Source organism: Calidris pugnax, unplaced genomic scaffold, assembly GCF_001431845.1.
Source record: "Calidris pugnax isolate Ruff unplaced genomic scaffold, ASM143184v1 scaffold41, whole genome shotgun sequence".
NCBI classification, from domain to species: domain Eukaryota; kingdom Metazoa; phylum Chordata; class Aves; order Charadriiformes; family Scolopacidae; genus Calidris; species Calidris pugnax.
Genome location: NW_015094509.1, coordinates 8,273,232 through 8,291,727, shown reverse-complemented (window position 1 = coordinate 8,291,727; position 18,496 = coordinate 8,273,232). Strand labels below are relative to the sequence as shown.

The following is an 18,496-nucleotide window of genomic DNA, read 5'->3' as shown; positions in this document are numbered from 1 at the left end:
ATTGAGACAAGAGGACTAAGAGTGTAGGAGAAGTTAAAATTATTAACAGCAATATCTATTGACAGCATTAGTCAGCATTTCTCCCAGGTCACCTCATCCCTCAGTCTTCATAGAATCACAGAATAGTTTGGGTTGGAAGGGACTGCTAAAGATCATTCAGTCCAACCCCCCTGCGATGAGGAGGGACATCTTCAACTAGATCAGGTTGCTCAGAACCCCATCCAACCCTTGAAGATTTCCAGGGATGGGAAATCTACCACCTCTCTGGGCAACCTGTGCCAGGATTTCACCACCCTCATTGTGACAAATTTGGCCTTGTTGAACTTAATAAGGGTCACATGGGCCCACTTCTCTTGTTAGCCCAGAGAGTTGTCAAAAGAGTTCACTTTTCTCAATAGAGATTGCTGTCAGGCCATTGTATCTTTAATGCTATTAAGACTGCACTCCAAGCACTGAAAATGTTCAAATATGATCTTAATTGGTAAATATAAGTGGAAACCTGTGCATTCCTGTGAAATCATCGTGTTCATACAAACCTTGGTCAGAACGGTGGGATATGACAACTCTTTGTCCAAGTGAAGTTTTAAGCTGATGCAGAAATAGTGCTTATTGTATTGGTTTTCATTACAGAATTTAGCATATTTCCAGATCTGAGAATAGTTACTCTGTCATTAAATATAATTATTTTGTTGGCAATAGGACTGGTATTAAGTTTTTTTATTTTCCTTCCTTTGCTTTCTTCAGTTACATGTTACAAACCACTCCAAAGGATGTAAAGAAAGGTAAAATTAGAGCTTGAATGTTCCTTTGAAGGTATTGTAAGATTGCACAAGACTTTCAAGATGCAGCCCAGCCCCTAAGTGATATTTCCGTGTCAGTTATCTGAGACAGCAGGGATTATGTGTAGAATTTTGGTTAAGAATGTCATTCAGCTGTTGTCAAACGGAAGTACTGGAGAAACAGTTTTGCTAAGTATAAATGTGACCATTGTTTTCCTCCAGGTTTTTTTTTTTTGCTTTGGAAGAAATAATATCATTTCTATTTGTGAAACGGGCAAGGTGAAAACTTGATATTTGCATTTTGCTTGAGTGATGTGCTTGGAAATTTTCTAGCCTGCAGCATTAGTCTGTGGCAGATCCCTCAAGAAAACAAAAGCACTGAAGGGTGACAAAATGAGAATCTACACAAGAGCATTCATTTGGAAATGTAGTCAGTGGGTTAATGTCCTACCAACTTTTCTAAATCTGTGCTCCTGCAGTGCTTCTGGACAGGAATCCAATTCAGATGTACGGAGTACATTTTGAGAGCTGCTCTTTATCAAATTTTAATGTGCTGTTCTAACTGTATCTCACTCGTTTTGCCTGCAAATGATGGAGGGTGTCCAACCCAGATGCTGAATATAGCTCAGAAGAGTAATTATTAAGGATCTTGCCCTGCCATAAAATTTAACTTACAGAAACCTAGTAGCATTACATACTGCAAGCTCTGCACTGCATAAAACCGAATAAAGATTTTTGTTTTCCTGACCACCCATTTCAGGCACTGGAAGCTGCTGCTTGTCGAAAGACGGCTCGTTTCTCTTGTGTCCTGACATGTGAGTCTTTGGGTCGTGTAACCAGCACATGTGAGGTCACACAATAGGAGAGGAACTCTGCTGGCACCCACGGAGGCAAATTTTTCTTACTGCCGGGCTCTTTTTGCACAAGACCTGACCAGTTCTGTCTGTTGTGTGACGCCCGATAATCAAGGTCAACCTTGGAAGGGGATGGAGTAAAGCAGCGTCAGGTGCTGCTCCTTCGTGAGGGCCACGAATGCTGCCTGGGACTTGGCACGTGTGCTCCAAGGAAAGTATTTTTCATGTGTCGACGCGTCAATAAAATAGAATATTGGAACAAATCTGAGCTGTGTGTTGTGTAAATTCTCTTCTGTTCTAGTTATGCAAGAGAAGCCTTCTGAAAACGAGGTAGGACCATGTTTCCTCTATCAGAAGGGTTCTGGAATGCCCTTGGTACAAAAACGTTCTCCTGCTCATATGAAACAGTAAGTACCCTTGTGTGTATTCTCACAGCACTGGGGATGTAGCAAATACCTGAGAATTTAATGAGCTTTAACAGTCTTTACCAGATAACATGAGGAGAGTACGTTATGTTATAGAGAGCTCATAAAGGTGAATTAATTTAATTTACCACGTTTCTTGGATGTTTACCATGGATAAAAGATGGATGCGGTTGCTGTGGGAGGTGGCATAAAGGCAAATTCCTTGCAGAGTGGGATGTTGGTACCTTTGTGCATCAGTCAGGGCAGGTTATCACTAGCCTTATACTGGTCACTTAAAAGTGGGAGATCAATCAAGGAGTCACAGCGTTGGCGTCCCCGAGATCTTGCTGTAGAGAAATGTTCTTAGTACCAGGAAGAAGTTGCTCTACTTACGGGAGTTGGAGCAAACCTTGTTTCTCCATCATGAAGCAGCGCCGCGTGGTGCACATCAGAGCAACAGGCATAAATATTTCATTGGCTCCAAGGAAATTTGGATTCTAGGTGCTGGTGCTCTTCAGGCAGTCCTTGCTTCCCAGACTTAGTGAGCAGCGTGGACTTGGTGAGGACACACAGAAACCCCCCCTTGCCCCAGAAGTCCTCCTGACTTGTCTTACTTAGGACTTATGGTGCCCCTTAGAAGGTAGTGTCCGTTGTATGTTTAATTCACATTGACTGCTTTTATTCCGTCGTGCTTTAAACGGAATTTGGGGTAAAATGTGATTATAGGGTCTAGTCTGCAGAGGGCAGAGCAACACCGCTGAGTTTTATGGTTCAGGATTCTGCTTCACTAACACAAGCTCATACTTCTTTTTCCTGGAATAATGAAGAGTTGCATTCACCCGGCTTAGGCTTCTTGCATTTGTTTCCTAGTGATGTAGTTATAACTGAGGTAGCCAGATCTGCGGCAGTTCTGCTTGATTTTTGGGTAACTTCATCCAAATGGTCCTTCACCAATACTGAAGTGGATTAACTTTTTTAGCTATGAGCAAAAGAAGCATAAAAATGTGTGTGTGTATATACATAAATGTATGTATGTTTTTTCCTCTAACACCACCAGTGGAAGAACTAAAGTGCCTTTGGGATTTACCTGTTATCCTGCCCAAATTAATTTCCCCTGAAAACGTTGTTAAGCAGTTTTGGTAAGTAGGGGTTGTGTACTTTACACCCAGTACAAAGTTTATGCAGCACATCACCCCAGATGTGAAAAGATGGCAGAACTTAAAAAGGAAATAGTAAAATGTCAAGATTTAAAAATACCAAAAAATTGTTCGGGAAACCAGTAAGTGTGAATGTACAAAGCAGATCTATAGTGGATGTGGGGGTGATCTCCAATAACTGGTGAGGTTGTGCCTATTTCTCTAGAAGAGATGAGATTCTTTTAACTAGAAGCACAAACATATCATAGAATCATAGAATAGTTTGGGTTGGAAGGAACCTTTAAAGGTCATCTAGTCTAACCTCCCCTGCAATGAGACATCTTCAACTAGATCAGGTTGCTCAAAGCCCCGTCCAACCTGACCTTGAATGTTTCCAGGGATGAAGCATCGACCATCTCTCTAGGAAATTTGTTCCCAGATTTCACCACCCTCATAGCAAAAATTTTCTTCCTTATATCTAATGTAAATCTTCCATCTTTTAGTTTAAAGCCATTACTCCTTGTCCTATCGCAACAGGCCCTGCTAAAAAGTTTGTCCCCATCTCTCCTGTAGGCCCCCTTTAAACACTGAAAGGCCACAATAAGGTCTCTCTGGAGCCTTCTCTTCTCCAGGCTGACCAACCCCAACTCTCAGCCTGACCCCACAGGAGAGATGCTCCAGCCCTCTGAGCATTTTTGTGGTCCTCCTTTGGACTCCATCTAACAGGTCCATGTCTTACCTGTGCTGAGGGCTCCATGGCTGGACACCATACTCCAGGGGGAGATATCAAAACCATGAAACTGGAGTTTGCTTATTTTGCTAGTATCATCTAAATTTAGCCGAGTTACACCACAGGTGAGTGATCTCTGTAACACTTCGTGATTTTTTTTTTTTACTTCCTTCCTTCCCTGTAATAAGCGAAATAGTTGAACAAAAAGTTTTAGCAGAGAAAATAGGAACAAGCAAGGCTGAGTAGCACACCCTGAGAGGCTGCAGAGAGGACAGTTTTGTCAGAACGTGTTTTCAGGCAAGAAATCAGCCATCGTTTTTTCGTTTGCTTCTAAAGAAGACAAATCTAAGGGAAAGAAACGAAAATAGCATGCTGTACTTCAACGGCCCACAAACAATTTGCCAGAAGCAAGCACAAAACTTCATAGGGGAGGTGTCCAATTCCAGGGTCTGGCCCAGAAGACACGCATGAATCCACCCCTCCATCCACTGCCCTTCAGCCACTTCCATCCCAGAAACCTGAGCTGCACAGGGAAGCAGGAGGGACTTCATCAGCAGAGCAAGCACCTTGCTTGCTCCCAGGTGAGGATGCTGTGGAACACTTGAGCAGAGCACAGCTTACAGGGAGAGTTTTCCTCTAAAATTTGTAAGAAGGGTTTCCTGCGGCATTTTGAAAGGTGTTTCCTGGTGATAGGTTTTAGACACAAGAGCTAACACGGTCAGATGTGATATTTAGACATTATGTCAGGTATTATATTTAGTAATAAGAGCTAATATATTCAGAGCTGCTAAAATCCTCTTAGCCAGTGGTTCATAACTGTTATTCAAATATAGGCAAATGAAGTTTTTCATGAGAGTTTAGTGAAACTGAAACCCTTACAGCCTCAGAGCTTACACTAAAGCACTGGGAGGCAGAGAGGAAGAAGACATTTTCATACTGGTCAAACAAATGCATAATATACTAGCTCCGAGTACCTTAAATACTTCTATTTAAAAATGTGGTTGTTTACAGAGGGGAAAAAATATTAACTAGCTCTTGAACGATGGTAGGATATTTACTAAGTAGCCACGAAATCTTTCAATCTATATTTAAAAGCAAACAATACGGCCTTACTCTAAGACAATGCAATATATGGTATAGTAATTAAATACAGGCAACATACATCTTTCAGCTATGGCAAGGAAGCTCCAGAATACTCAGCAATCTGACCGTGCTCGGAAGCCCGTGTCCTGACCGCCCCGATGTAAACAGCACTCACAGGAAGGAGGGAAGCAGCCACCAGAGACAGGAAGGGTGAATTTAGCATCCAACTCCTTATCTAGGCAGAGCGGGCTGCTCAGGATGCTGAGGAAGAGTGTAGGAGCTGCTGGAGCAGACTGGGATAGCCCTTCCTGGGAAGAACCATTCACGTCGAAGCAATCAGGGTGCAATCTCGTGCACGCAGATGGGTTCAGGAAGAGATTGTATCCTGGGGCCTGTTGTCCAAAATGACGCTCCCTACGGCGCGTTGCCCTCTCCTTCAGCCTCGGTTCCTGTCACTTGCGGGAAGAGGTGGGTCTGCATGCTGAAGGAGGAGGGTGTGTGCCTTTTAAAAACAAAAGCTTTATCATCACAAGAATTATTATGGGTCTTACTAGCTCTAAAGAAATAGAAGCCTTTCCCGAATGCCAATAGGTACTGCAATATCTGGTTTAATTTTTAGATTATAGGTTTAATATCAGAGCTGGCACACCTCCGCTTCCAACACTTTAGAGATAAAGGCTGCTGCAGAGTTGTTTTACAGGCTCTGGATCGGCAAGGCGTCTTATTTACAAGTGGGAGATAAGCAGCTTCAAACCATTCTTTGCAGTGTAATCGGTTGCTCATTAACGTTTGATGCCCAGTTTTCTTTTGATTTCTGGTTGTATCTTGGGAAATCCATCTGCCCCGAGCCTGTAGCACAGCAAGGCACCGTTTAATCAATATATGCTCCCCAGTGGCTGAAATGAAAAGTTAACACAAAATTGAAGTGCCCTCTGCATTGATTTTCCTATGAATGATGACTTATTTCTCCCATCTTCCCCAAAGTACACTGCAAAATTATTTCAGATTGTCTCAAAACTTTACTCAAGCTGAGATTGAGACCTGGAAACACTTTAAAGGAGGCTTTTAGTTGCATCTTCCCACATGTGTCTAAAACACCTCTTTTCACTTTTTTTTCCATGCTAAATATATATTTAGTTGAATTCCAGTAAGGAAGGCTGGAAACAATTAAAGTAGGAAAAAGGAGAGGGGTATAAAAGAGCCTACCAATGTCCTGAACAGCAATAAAATATATCTGTCCTGGGTAACTGTGAAGAGAACGTCCTGGATTTGCATCGCTACAACAAGTTGAGCCAAGAAGACATTGGGGTCCCTCTGTTCTGCCCCCTGAATGTGGGTACCTCACCCCAGCAGCCTGGGGAGCACGGGAGGGCACAGCGATACAGCTGTCAGCAGTCTTAGTGCCCGGAGCATCCAGCCAGGTGCTTCACACCAGCTTTGCTAGTGTAAGCTAAAATCCTTCACCCTTCTGTTTTTGCAAAGGACTTTTTTTTTTTTTTTTTTTTTTTTTTTTTTTTTTTTTTTTTTCTACTAGGCATGATGTGTTGGAGATCCCCAGAGAAGAGCAAGCCCACTGTTACCCATCACAGACCTTCAGCAACAGAATAAAAGCTAATACACTTCTTTTTTTTTTTTTTTTTTTTTTTTTTTTTTTTTTTTTTTTTTTCTTTTTTTTCTTTTTTTCCCCCTCCTGCGGTATATTGGAAATCCCTCCTCAAACCTGGAGAGCATTACTTCTTTATAAAGAGTATGTTTGTGAAGTGGATAATTTCCAGATGTGAAACGGTTCCTCAGACCTTGCAATAACAACTCACCGCTGGGGCTCCTCGGCCAGCGCTGGGCACGTGGTTGCCTTGGGTATTTTCAGGGTCCATCCCAAGGCAAACGACACCTTTAGAGAGGGGAAAAGCAAACAGCACCTCACGGCCCAGAGCACCTCATCAGGTTTGTCCCGACACATTCTCACGTCATTGTTCGATAGGGTAACAGGCCATAAAAGAACCAAGCAGCTACTTTCCTTTTCTGTCAGATGTTGCAAGTTACTCATATTTCCTGTTCTGCTATTTAAAGGACTAAGGGCTGAAAAATGGGAGTTCATTAACTTGTCTGAAATGAAATATTTTCCTGCCTTTCTAGAGCCGCGTTCCAATGAGTGACACAAACACGGGCCCTGGAGAGCATCTCCGAGGAGCAGGCAGCACCTTCTGCCCTGAGACAAGGACCACCCCAGCTGGAAGCTCAGGCTGAACCCTGGGGCAGGTGGCTACCAGAAATCTCATCCCCGAGTCCACAGGGGAGCTGGACACCGAATCCACCAAAGATAGAGAGACCAGGAGTTTATGTACCGGCTTGTCCAGTGGGTCCCAGGAGGGACAGGAGGAACATCCTTCCCTGCTGCCTGATGGGTTGGGCTGTATTTTAGCCAAAAAACAGAAGAACACGGGAGAATTTCAATAAGCTAACACCAGTGGTATTTAGGCACCAAATCCCTCTCTGTATTTTTGACAGTCTCCCCTTATCTGAGCACATTCACACTTCAACCACTGAGAAATAAAATGTTGCTTCCCACACTTCTTTCCTTTCCCGTCAGCTGCTGTTTTCTTTACAGACTTAAAACTATGCTTGTTTGTCCTTCAGAAAAAAATCTTATCTCTGTCCGGACAGCCTGGGAAAAGCTCAGGGCACGCTTGCAATGCAAACTTTGAGGAAGTAAATCTAGTTTCTCAATGAGTCCAACCAATTCAGCTGTGGGGTCTGACAGCCAGCCTTCTAAACTTTTGATGGAGAAAGATCTTGCTGTGCTGGGACGTGCCGTGGAGTCCTGCAGGCCCTAACGTAGCTTTTGGCCCCCCAGGAGATCACAGGCCACATCTGAGAGGCCTGAGAAGGGTAACTAGGAAAAGCAGGTCTGTTGTCAGCAGCCTTAAATTTGCCATCCTGGATTCTGTACTGTTGGGAAAAAAAAAAAAAATAATAATAATGTGAGGATTTGCAGACTGAGAGAAAGGTCGGAGAGCATGGCCACCAGCCGGGCAGGGCAGCTGCTGTGCTTTTCAAAATACAAAGGTAAAGTCTTCCCGCAATGCAAAGATGTTTTCAGGGAAATCTTTTCATTCTAATGTACTCTGACTCAGCACCAGTGTGTAAACTGTACACCATGAACACACCTGTGCACAAACACCCTCACGTGAGTTGCTGCCGTGCGGGCAGGTGTGGGTGAGCACTCAGGGGCCTGCTCCCTGGAAAATCTCAGAATCCCATGGGGTTGGAAGGAACCTCTGGAGATCATCTAGTCCAACCCCCTGCCAAAGCAGGGCCACCCAGAGCAGGTTGCACAGGAACGTGTCCAGGAGGGCTTGAATGTTTCCAGAGAAGGAGACTCCACCACCTCCCTGGGCAGCCTCTTCCAGGCCTCTGCCACCCTCAAAGTCAAGAGGGTCAGCCTCAGGTTTAGGTGGAACTTCAAATATTCAAGTTTCTGCCCAATTCTTCTTGTCCTGTCCCTGGACACCACTGAAAAAACATCAGCCCCAGCCTCTTGACACCCTCCCCTTAAGTATTTATAAGCATTGAGCAGATCCCCCTCAGCCTTCTCTTCTCCAGACTAAAAAGACCAAAGTCCCTCAGCCTCTCCTCATAAGGGAGGTGCTTCAGGCCCCTCATCATCTTTGTAGCCCTCTGCTGTTCCCTCTCCAGCAGTTCCCTGTCCTTCTTGAACCGGGGAGCCCAGAACTGGACACTGATCCAGATGGAGCCTCACCAGGGCAGAGCAGAGGGGCAGGATGACCTCTCTCGACCTGCTGGTCACACTCTTCCTGATGCACCCCAGGATGCCATTGGCCTTCTTGGCCACAAGGGCAGATTTTCGGCTCATGGTCATCCTATTGTCCACCAGGACTCCTAGGAATCTCTCCTCAGAGGTGCTCTCCAGCAGGTCACCCCCAACCTGTCCTGGTGCAGGGGGTTATTTCTCCCCAGGTGCAGCACCCTACACTTGCCTTTGTGCAATCACACCTGAGGAGCTCCCCTCGCTCTGCTAATTATACTACAGGAAGCTTTAACGCACGGCACCAACCCATCCTGCCAACTGCTGGGCTCCAGCTTTTCCTTTGTGCACCTTAAATGCAAAGAAAGGGGGTCCCACCAGGAGCTTCTCAGTGGCTGCTGCCAAAAGAGCAGCAATGGGTTTGAAAGGGGAAGGAGATGGAGGATGCTGCCTGGGAGGTGAAAGCCAGCAGAGATCCTTCCATGCCTCCTCCTCCCCAAAATCCTACACAGGGAGCAGGGATTTGGGACTCCACCTTGTAGGCAGGGGGAGAAAAAGAAAAAGGAGCCTGTCAAGCCCCCCGTGCGCTGAGCCTGGGGAAGGCAGACGCCAGCAGCCAGGGAGTGGAGGAAGAGGAAAGGAAGGAGGCAGGCTGCACTGTTTTAAAAGTTTGGGGAGTTCAGGCAATGAGCAGTCACATGCATTACTTACCTTTTAAGATCTCCCCATACACTGCTAGCCATTTAAAAAAAAAGTAAAATTAAAGATCACACATCTTAGTGAGGAAAGCAAAAAAAAAAAATATATAGAACCTAAAAACTAGAATAAGCTACAGCCACAGCCTTAAATCAGCAGAAATAAAATGTGGGCCTGACTCAGAGATTTTTACATCTTACAGTCTTGAGAAATCATCTTCGTTTGATTCATAAAATAAATCAACATGATGCAAACAACGTCAGGAACTTAGTAGTTTCGAGAGGAGCTGATGCTAAAGTAAGGTAGGCAGGCACTGAAACACCTCCCAGCAGGACGACCTGACGCGTGGTTGTGTAATGGGGATAAGTACAGTATTTCTTTGGAGCATTAACCTGAATTAAAGGATGAAATGGCTGGGCAGGGATCAAGCGACACTCCTGGTCACTGCTGAGGCCTTGGTAAGTATTAGAGGATCGGCAATACCATCATTTAAACACGGAAAAATCTCTCTGAGGAGCACAGCAGGTTTCTTGCAAGGGATTTCTTCTCCCTGCAGGACCAGACCAGCTCTCAGGGTGGCCGTGGCTGGGGAGAAGGGGGTTCAAGGAGGGCTTCAGCATCCCCCACCCCATCGTGTCTGCACCCAGCACCTGCAGGACATGGTTCTGGTCTGTCCCTGCTTACCCCGTGGGCTGCAGTGGCTCTCCACGGAGCCCAGCCGTGCTTTCCAGGGAGGGCAGCTGGGCGAAGCGTTGGGGACTGATGCCAAACCAGCTTTATTGTGTCCATTACGCAGCCGCGTGGGGAGTTACATCCCTAAATCCCTCCGCATCGCAGCGGGGGAGCGCTCCCCGCGCAGCCCTGTGGCTTGTTGTCACTAATCCTCTCAGCTCGCTGCTCAAAATAATACACAGCGTGAGGCAGCCCCTGCCGCTGGAGTAAAGCCTGGTGTGCAGCAAACTCACCTAAGAGCCTGATCTCCGTCTGGGGTGAGGGGGGTAAAGCAGGGCAATGCCCCCCACAGCCAGTCCATCCCACTGGAGGCATTCCTTCCCATGAGAGTGGAGGCAAGGCCACACATTGAAGGGGAGGGGGGCTTTAAATCCAGAGCCCTTCAACAGGGTTATTCCAGATTTTCCTTGGGGAGCCAAAATCCAAATTTTGCCAATAGCACGTACACAAATGCCATTCGTTAAAGTCTACAAGCTTTGCTTCACTTTGAGAGATACCTCCAGGGAACAAACCCCTCCACGTTCTTTGCAACTTCAAAATGGATTTTAAGATGCTGCTGCCCGTGTAGGACCTGTAACAAACTGTGCCCTTGCAGAACTGCCTTCTGTCTGGTGAACCCGGCTGCTGTCATCAACACAAACTTCACCCTGTCATCTCCATGATAACACCCTAGATAGCCTTCCTGCAAAGGCAGCCCACGGGGGTGGTAGCAGCCTTCATAGAATCATAGAATCGTCTAGGTTGGAAGGGACCTTAAAGATCATCTAGTCCAACCATCAACCTAACTCTGACAAAAAAATAAGAAAAAAAAAAAAGCCACACCACTAAACCATATTCCTGAGGACCATGTCAGCCCGTCTTTTGAACACTTCCAGGGGTGGTGCCTCAACCACTTCCCTGGGCAGCCTATTCCAATGCTGGATAACCCTTTCCGTGAAGAAATTTTTCCCAATATCCAATCTAAACCTCCCCTGGTGCAACTTGAGGCCATTTCCCCTTGTCCTATCTCCTGTGACTTGGGAGACAAGACTGACCCCTGCCTCTGTACACCCCCTCTTCAGGTAGTTATAGAGCGCAATAAGGTCTCCCCTCAGCCTCCTCTTCTCCAGACTGAACAACCCCAGCTCCCTCAGCCTCTCCTCGTAAGACTCACTCTCCAACTGTCTCTCTTCAGCAAAGGGAAGATTGGTCCTTGTGGATACGTATTTTTAAAGCACATTTTCAAATGATAAAAAAGCGACAGTCAAAGATCTTGCCCACTAGATGAGGATTTTGAGGCTCCCAAGCTCTGGCTGGCTCCGTTTCCCCACCGCACCCCCAGCTCTCCCCTGCTGCTGGTGTTAACACAGCTCCATCGTTTTGTCACGGTGACTTTTGTGCTTAGGACTTCTTGATGGGATGAGCAGGGCTGACACACACGTATCCCCCCAGCCACCACCACTGCTTGCTTCTGGGGGAGCTCCTGCTCTCAAAACCAGCTCCCAAAATTGTGACAGAATAAGGTCTGAGTCAAACAGTGCTAGCACACTGGAAAGAATCTTCCTTTGCCACTGATTAAAGGCAATGTGAAGACACTTGGCTGATGTGTTCCCCTAAACTGATCATGTGTCTGAGCACCCAAACATCCTCTAACTCGGCAAGGCAAGCTGGCTCTAGGACAGCTTCCCACTGGGACCAGTTTAATGTGTGCTGGGGAACAAGTGACGGTGCCTTCACTTGGCTTGGAGCCTGCTGGCTACGTGGAAGCCAGCTGGGATGATTCTGCATCATCCCTTTCAGCTCTGTCTGGAGTTAGGAAGCCAAAAATAAGAACAGTCATCCAGACTTTGATACTCTCCTAGGAAAACTAGTTTAAGAGTCATTCCTCAGGAGCTTATCTAAATGTAAAATTGCGTTAATTCAACAGAAACAATTAAACTAATTGAAGCTTTTGCAAAACGTTGTGCACGTACTCCTGCTTGCATTTCAACCAGATGTCTTTCATACCTGCCTCCACCATCGCTTGCTCCAGTGGTTTCCAGTGTGTGCTTCCTCCACCTTCAGACAGGTCACAAGAAATACCCGAGAAAAGCAGTTTGGCAACAGGTTTGAATCACTCTGGGGTAAGCACTGGGAAGTATCTGGGCGAACAACAAATTTGAAAAGATCAAAAAAAAGCACTGGCTTTTTTAGTTAGTGAAACGTGCGTGTAGCTAAAGCCTGGGGATGAAGCCACCACTGTCTCAGGAGTGATCTGGCTGGCCATAGGGCAGCACAGCAAGAAAATAAAAAGTCCCAGCCATCCCCCCCACCAGCCTCACCGCTGCTGCTCAGGTCTGCTGTGATTTCCAGAGCATTGCTGGCCACCTGCAAACCTGGTCCTTGCTCTTGGGGCAACCAAAGCACACACGAGGCACTCTGTGGCACTGCCCTTCCCGCTGTCCCCTGCCAGCAGACGTGCTCCTCCACACAGGGGGGACCACAGAGATGTCCTCACGCCGCTGCCGTTCAGTGTTACAGGGAGCCCTCAGACTTGTGGCAAGTTGAACCAAGCTGGCTCCTTAGGGGGGACATTTTGCCTGCATGACTTCTTGTTTAGTACTTTCCACAGCTGAAATAGAGAACATGGAAGCCGAAGAGTTTAGACTCTGTGTCTATGCTGAAAGTGCACTGGCTATTTTATAGAATTATTTCTGTATGAAAGCCTACACCTCACATCCTCTCTAAGGCAAATTCTGGGGTAGTGACACATGGCGGGAGGGAGAAAGGGTTTCATCCCTTTTCATTCTTTAAACCACATTTTCAAACTATAGAAATCATATCACACATCTGATTGGATCCCAGACTGGTAGAACCATTCCCAACAGAGCTATTCTCCTTACAGTGTTTAACCTTAAAAAAAATAAATAGAGTCACATTATAGATATTTTCTATCCACTGAAATTTCCATTCACTTACTGTACGCTCACCACTTTGTTGATTTTACAGAGGTTTTTCAGGAATTATTTTTGCAGAGTCAAGAAGGGAGCATAAAGAACCATGCAGACTTTCATTCTCTTTACCTGCTTGCAAATTATTGGTGTTTAACTACATGTTTAACAACCATTGCTCCCAGACTGGGTGAGGGCTGGCTGTTGCATGGTAGCTCCTCACCATAGTAAGGTCTCTCAGCCCTTGGCCAACGCGTCCTTCCTCTTGTCCTGGACAGGGCTGTCATTTATAAGGTTGGGTTTTGACCATCTTCCTACCCTTCCTCTCATTTTTGAACTACCACAATCAGCAGTCAGACCTGGAGGACTATCCTGCCCTCACTCTGGAGGGTGGAGGAGACACAAGGACTTGTTTGTGTACTGCATGTTCTTTCCTCCTGCACGAGATGGATATTTCTATTTCAGTGGCTATCAGAAACCGGGAAAGGGTGTTAGCAACTGATAGTGCAGCTGCTCTTCTCCAGCTCCCTGAAAGAACGCAGGTGCAGGAAGGGAAATTAAGCAAAATTAGACATCTATTTCCAACGTCCCCCTCGGAGCTCCCTTTCCTCACTCCAGCAGCTGGAGACACACTGTGACCAAAGAGCATTACTCCAGCACACATAGGGTTATGCCTTACCTGGGCATTGCACAAGCCCCGAGGTGCTTCCCTCCCACATCCCAGCCATTGGGAGGTTTGAGCTGCCTTCACTTGCTGTTGATGGAGCTGCAGAAGGGCAATCCACAAGCTCTTCCCATCCTGCCAAACAGGGTAAAAGAAGGTCCTATTCAGCATTGCAGTTCCAAATTTTCAGACAATTCTCTTCCTTGAAAAAACGTTAGGGAGGATGCATGTTTTCTTCCTATAATCAGTGTCATCTGAGTGCCCCCAGCTTGTCCTCTTCTCCTCCCTAGGACCAGAGAAGTGGTGCTTGCCTCTTGTCACTTGTGTGCACCTCTCCTGCTCTCAGTCATTGACTCAATGACTGACTCCAAATGGTGACTTTTCCATGAGTCTTGTAGCCACGTGGCCTGTACAGAGGGGTCCTCACCAAAACTGACTGGAAGTAATGGGGCACTTGGAGCAGAACGTCCCTCTAGGACACAGTGGGATGCATGGCCCATGGGATGCTCTGCCCACCACTGCTTGCTTAGACACTGACACTGCAGCAACTTTGGAAACAGCAACTGTAGGAACATGCTGGATTAGTTATGCACAAGCTTGAGCTCTTTCTGATTCCCACTGGGAATACTCAGCTTGCACAAGGAAAGCTCAGGTAGTGCAGGAATGAGAAAAGACAAAACCCCTAAGAAACTACGGATCTCTGTTTGTTAGTTTCATGCTCTAGGCTGCACAGAGATCCCATCTCTGCTACAAGTAAAAATGGGATGATCAAAAACGTGAGGTATCCCACTAAAAGACAAAATAAAACCCAAAGCCTGGACTTCTACCAGGAACGCCACAGCACTGCGAAACACCAGGAACGGCACGTAATGCTTTTGCCTGTGTAACACCATTTTAATTTCTCTTTTTTTAGTTTGATCAAAAGCTAAGCTCTTTTCTGAAACATCAGGCTGTGGAAGAACACCGTCTAGTCCCACAGGGTGTTCATAACCAGGCAGGTGGGTGTAAAATGGCACCTGGCACTGTGGGACCTGAAGTGCCCTTCTCCGGCAGACACTGCCCGCCTGCGAGACCAAAACCACCCTTGGACGAGGTGTCGTGGAACTGGAGAAAACCTCCTGCTGGGCTGGATCAGGCCTCACTCTGGCCAGGGGTGCCCATCAATGCCTCTTTCAGAGCAGCAAGTTTTAGCACCAGACACCTGAGCAAACATCCCTGGCGTTCCCAGGCTATTTGCACATCCCGGGATTTCCAGATGTTGCTCCCTCGCCTCCGCAGTGCCCCCAGCTTGGCAGCAGCCCCCTTTACACTCCACAGAAATGGGACCCACATCTTTACCCAAACCTGCATGGTTTTGAAGTAAGTTTAACCTCACGGGTACGGACTGAGCAGGTCCTTGATGCTTCGGCTGCTTTGTTCTGCTCAGAGACACGAGCGCTGCTTTTTCTCCATCAGGGAAATGTCTGCAGCAAAAGAAAAACAATCATTCCCTCTCGAGCAGACTTTCAAAAAGCAGAGTTTCTGTGGCTTCAGCCTCAAACCCTTCCAAGGTACCATTTGATTGCAGCTTCTGCAATGGCTTGCGTGCGCCGCAGGCATTTGGCAGGGGGGTGGTTGCTGGAAGGTGCAAGGAGAATGGGAAGGGCTGTGTTTAGATTCCCATTTTCTGGGTCAGTAAAGATGTGGCGAACAAGAGACGTTCCTCTGAGCATTGTCCCCACCAGCAAGGGCCTCGTTCCATGCCCTGCACTGCCCTGGAGCTTTTATGAAGCTTATGCCTTTGCCAGAGTGCGACATCACTCATCTAAATATTAAAAGAGACGCTTTGGCCAGCTCAGAAGCTCTGCAAAGCATCTGTATGGCAGAGTTGCCATGGGTGGGTTGCTCTTAAAGAGCTACAGGATTGATTTTTCTCGTGCTGGAGGGGGTAAGACTGGGGAGGAAAGTCAATGTGTTTCAAGATGAGTGTAAAACTGGATGTACCTTTGACACATGTCCAAAGTGAGGTTGGTCAGGAGAGCCCCGAGCACCCACATGGGCCAAAATGAGAGATCTTATTTCCCCTGCTGAAGCAGCTCGTTTTGGAGGTGGCAGGAGATGCCATGGAGCGGCAGGAGGCTGCAGGCATCCCCTGATCCCTGTGCCATGAGTTCAATAACCCTGTTTTCTGTAATCACCATGAAAGACCAAAGACTGAAGATACGTCTTGCTGCACAGACGCTCAGGGAAGGCAAACTGCAACCTGGCCCAGCTCTCCTGCCCGTGGCTCACAGCAGTGCCAGCAGGCAGTTCCCCCTGGGGCTCAGCACCGTCCCTGTGCCCCACGGGGACAGGATGGGGACGTGCAGCTCCTCACCCCAAAGTTCCTGGAGGAGGGTGGCGTGGGCTGGCCCTGTGGCACCATGTAACCGCCCAGGCAGGTCTGGCTCTCAGCCGACCCCGTGTCACACGTGCCTGGCTCAATAGCCACAATATTTAAAATTTAAAATTACCACCGCCTTCACGCTGAGACCACAGGATCTTCCCTGACACCCAGCAGCATCCCCAGCCTTTGTAGGTCTGGCTGAATGTGAGCTCCACGAAGCACGTGCCGTGCCAATTAGCGCTAATCACTGTTTACTCCCTGCATCCCTTCCCGTCTGCCCACTTGCAGCAAGTTAAAATAAATGAATAATATTTAAATGAATAGTACATTTGTGATTCCTAGTAATTTCCCTTGAAGTAGTTATGACGAGCACGTTAACTGGTACTAATTCATCATGCTGCTTGTAATTTGGCCAGGATTCAGAGAAGAGAACCTGTTTTCATAGCAGCTAATAAATGGTGGTTTATTGCTGCCCCACCAGGTGTTGCCGTAGCTGCAGACTCCTTCCCAGGGCAGAAGCCATGAACGTCTCCTCCTCTTGGCACGTGCTTTTGGTTAGAGAGATGCTACTTTGCAAATAGGCCAGGTTGGTTATGATTCAGCCCTAACCATCACAGTCTTTCTGTTTCATCAAGGGAAAAATCAGGTGGAATGAACATTTACCCACAGGTTCCACCTAATGCCACGCAGCTCAGGCGCATTAAATAGCACCTGGAGCTCAGGGATGTCTTCATAGGCCTTTCCCTAAAACTCTATGCAGGCTTAGGAAACAAAATCATACCATAAATTGGTTATGCATCATGGTTGTAGCCGTTTCAAGTTATGCAGGCACCTCATTCTCCTGGAGTTCCTGTTGAGACCAGACCTGCAGTGGGGACTGGTCCAGGAGCACCGGGGTCTCCAACCCAGCACCAGGAGTCAACAGCAAAATGGGGAGATGAAGGAAAAGGGCTGCAAGAGGTTGGCAGGATCCCCAGGTCCACACAGACAGTCAGGGTCTGCGCTTACACCATCTCAGCAAGGCAAGAATTAAATTAAAGCCTGTCTGTGTGGGCTCTGCTGACTCACACCAGGATGTCAGGTGAGGGGGCTCACCCTGTTAGCCTGAGAAATGGCAAGGCTGGGAGAAGGTGCCGGGGCTGAGATTTCCATCCCGCTCTTGCCAGCACACCCAAATGCTGGAAGGAAACGTGTCCACCTGGTGATCGAGCAGGAACTACTGACCGGGACAGTGAGGGGATCTGCTTCTCAATGAGCCCCTGTAATTTGAAAGAGTTTGTCCTGGTGTGGGTGAGGACAGCGGCCACGTACACCTAGGGGATGTGGGAGAGCTTGCCAAGTCTCCTTGGGTATAAAGATGTTTCTGCTAAAATCATCTATTAAAAGTAATACCCATCAGGAAAAAAAAGACAATTAGGTTTGTTGGTCCCGTTCAAGGCCATATCAAGACCTGATCAGTGGTGGCCTCTGAGCCAGTGACACCCTGGGGTTACCAGCAGCATCATGGTGGGTTTGCTTTGGGTCTGTGTCACTGTACAGCAGCACCACCAGCAGTGCTCCATGAGGCACTGGGGCATCCCTGTCCTACCCCTCCACACACAGCAGCCAACTGCGCTTCATACCTTGATATCAGGCTGCAGGAAAAGCAGCTCAGGAGGCATCACAAGGTCCTCAGGGTTGGTCCAGCTCTCCTTCCCTGCAGGAACACTCACCCATGTCAAGTGCTTCTGGCTGCCGTAAGAGAAAAGCAAACCCTGGCCCGTCCACTTCTGCTCACTGCTGGTGATGCTCCATTCAACACAGTGATGGTGAAAATCTGGTGGGTCTTCAGGAAGACTGCAACCAGGCAGAGGATTTCGGGGGCGTTTTTCTTCTCGTAAAAGGATGGCCGCTCCATGGCCTCAAGCAGTTACTTTGCTTGATACCTCCCTGCTCAAAACCCGGGCAAGCAGCTGTGCAAAAGGCTGCAGACCCACAGAGGGGTACTGTGAGTTCATCTGGTATTTAGCCAGGCACCAGCTTGCCCTTCATCAGTGATCAGTCACCTAAAAATGAGGTTAAGTCAGGCCTTGATGTTAGAAATTGGATTTTGATTCCCTACTTGCTTTGCCACACCATCAGAAACCATCTCTTTATTTAAACAGAAAAAAAAAAAAAAAGCAAAAGCAAACCACAAACACGACCGGTATGTTTTAAAGTGGGTGGGGGTGGTTTATCACACACTAATGGAAACTCAGATTCTTTCTCCAAGATGCAGCTAACTTCACGTTAATTATACTTGGGCATCTCCCCCCTTTCCCAGGCACAGGTCTCATCTAAAGTCCCATTTTCTCTGTTAGAAGCACAGGGCAAGGCCAGGGCCAGCCCTAGGCTGAGAG

General features: G+C 47.2%; 1 long non-coding RNA gene across 1 annotated transcript; it reads left to right on the top strand.

Moving 5' to 3' along the window:
• Nucleotides 1-226: 226 nt before the first annotated feature.
• LOC106902290 lies at nt 227-7,556 on the top strand. Its single transcript, XR_001414470.1, has 2 exons — nt 227-2,040; nt 7,123-7,556. It is a non-coding gene; the product is annotated as an uncharacterized LOC106902290 (long non-coding RNA).
• Nucleotides 7,557-18,496: the final 10,940 nt, after the last annotated feature.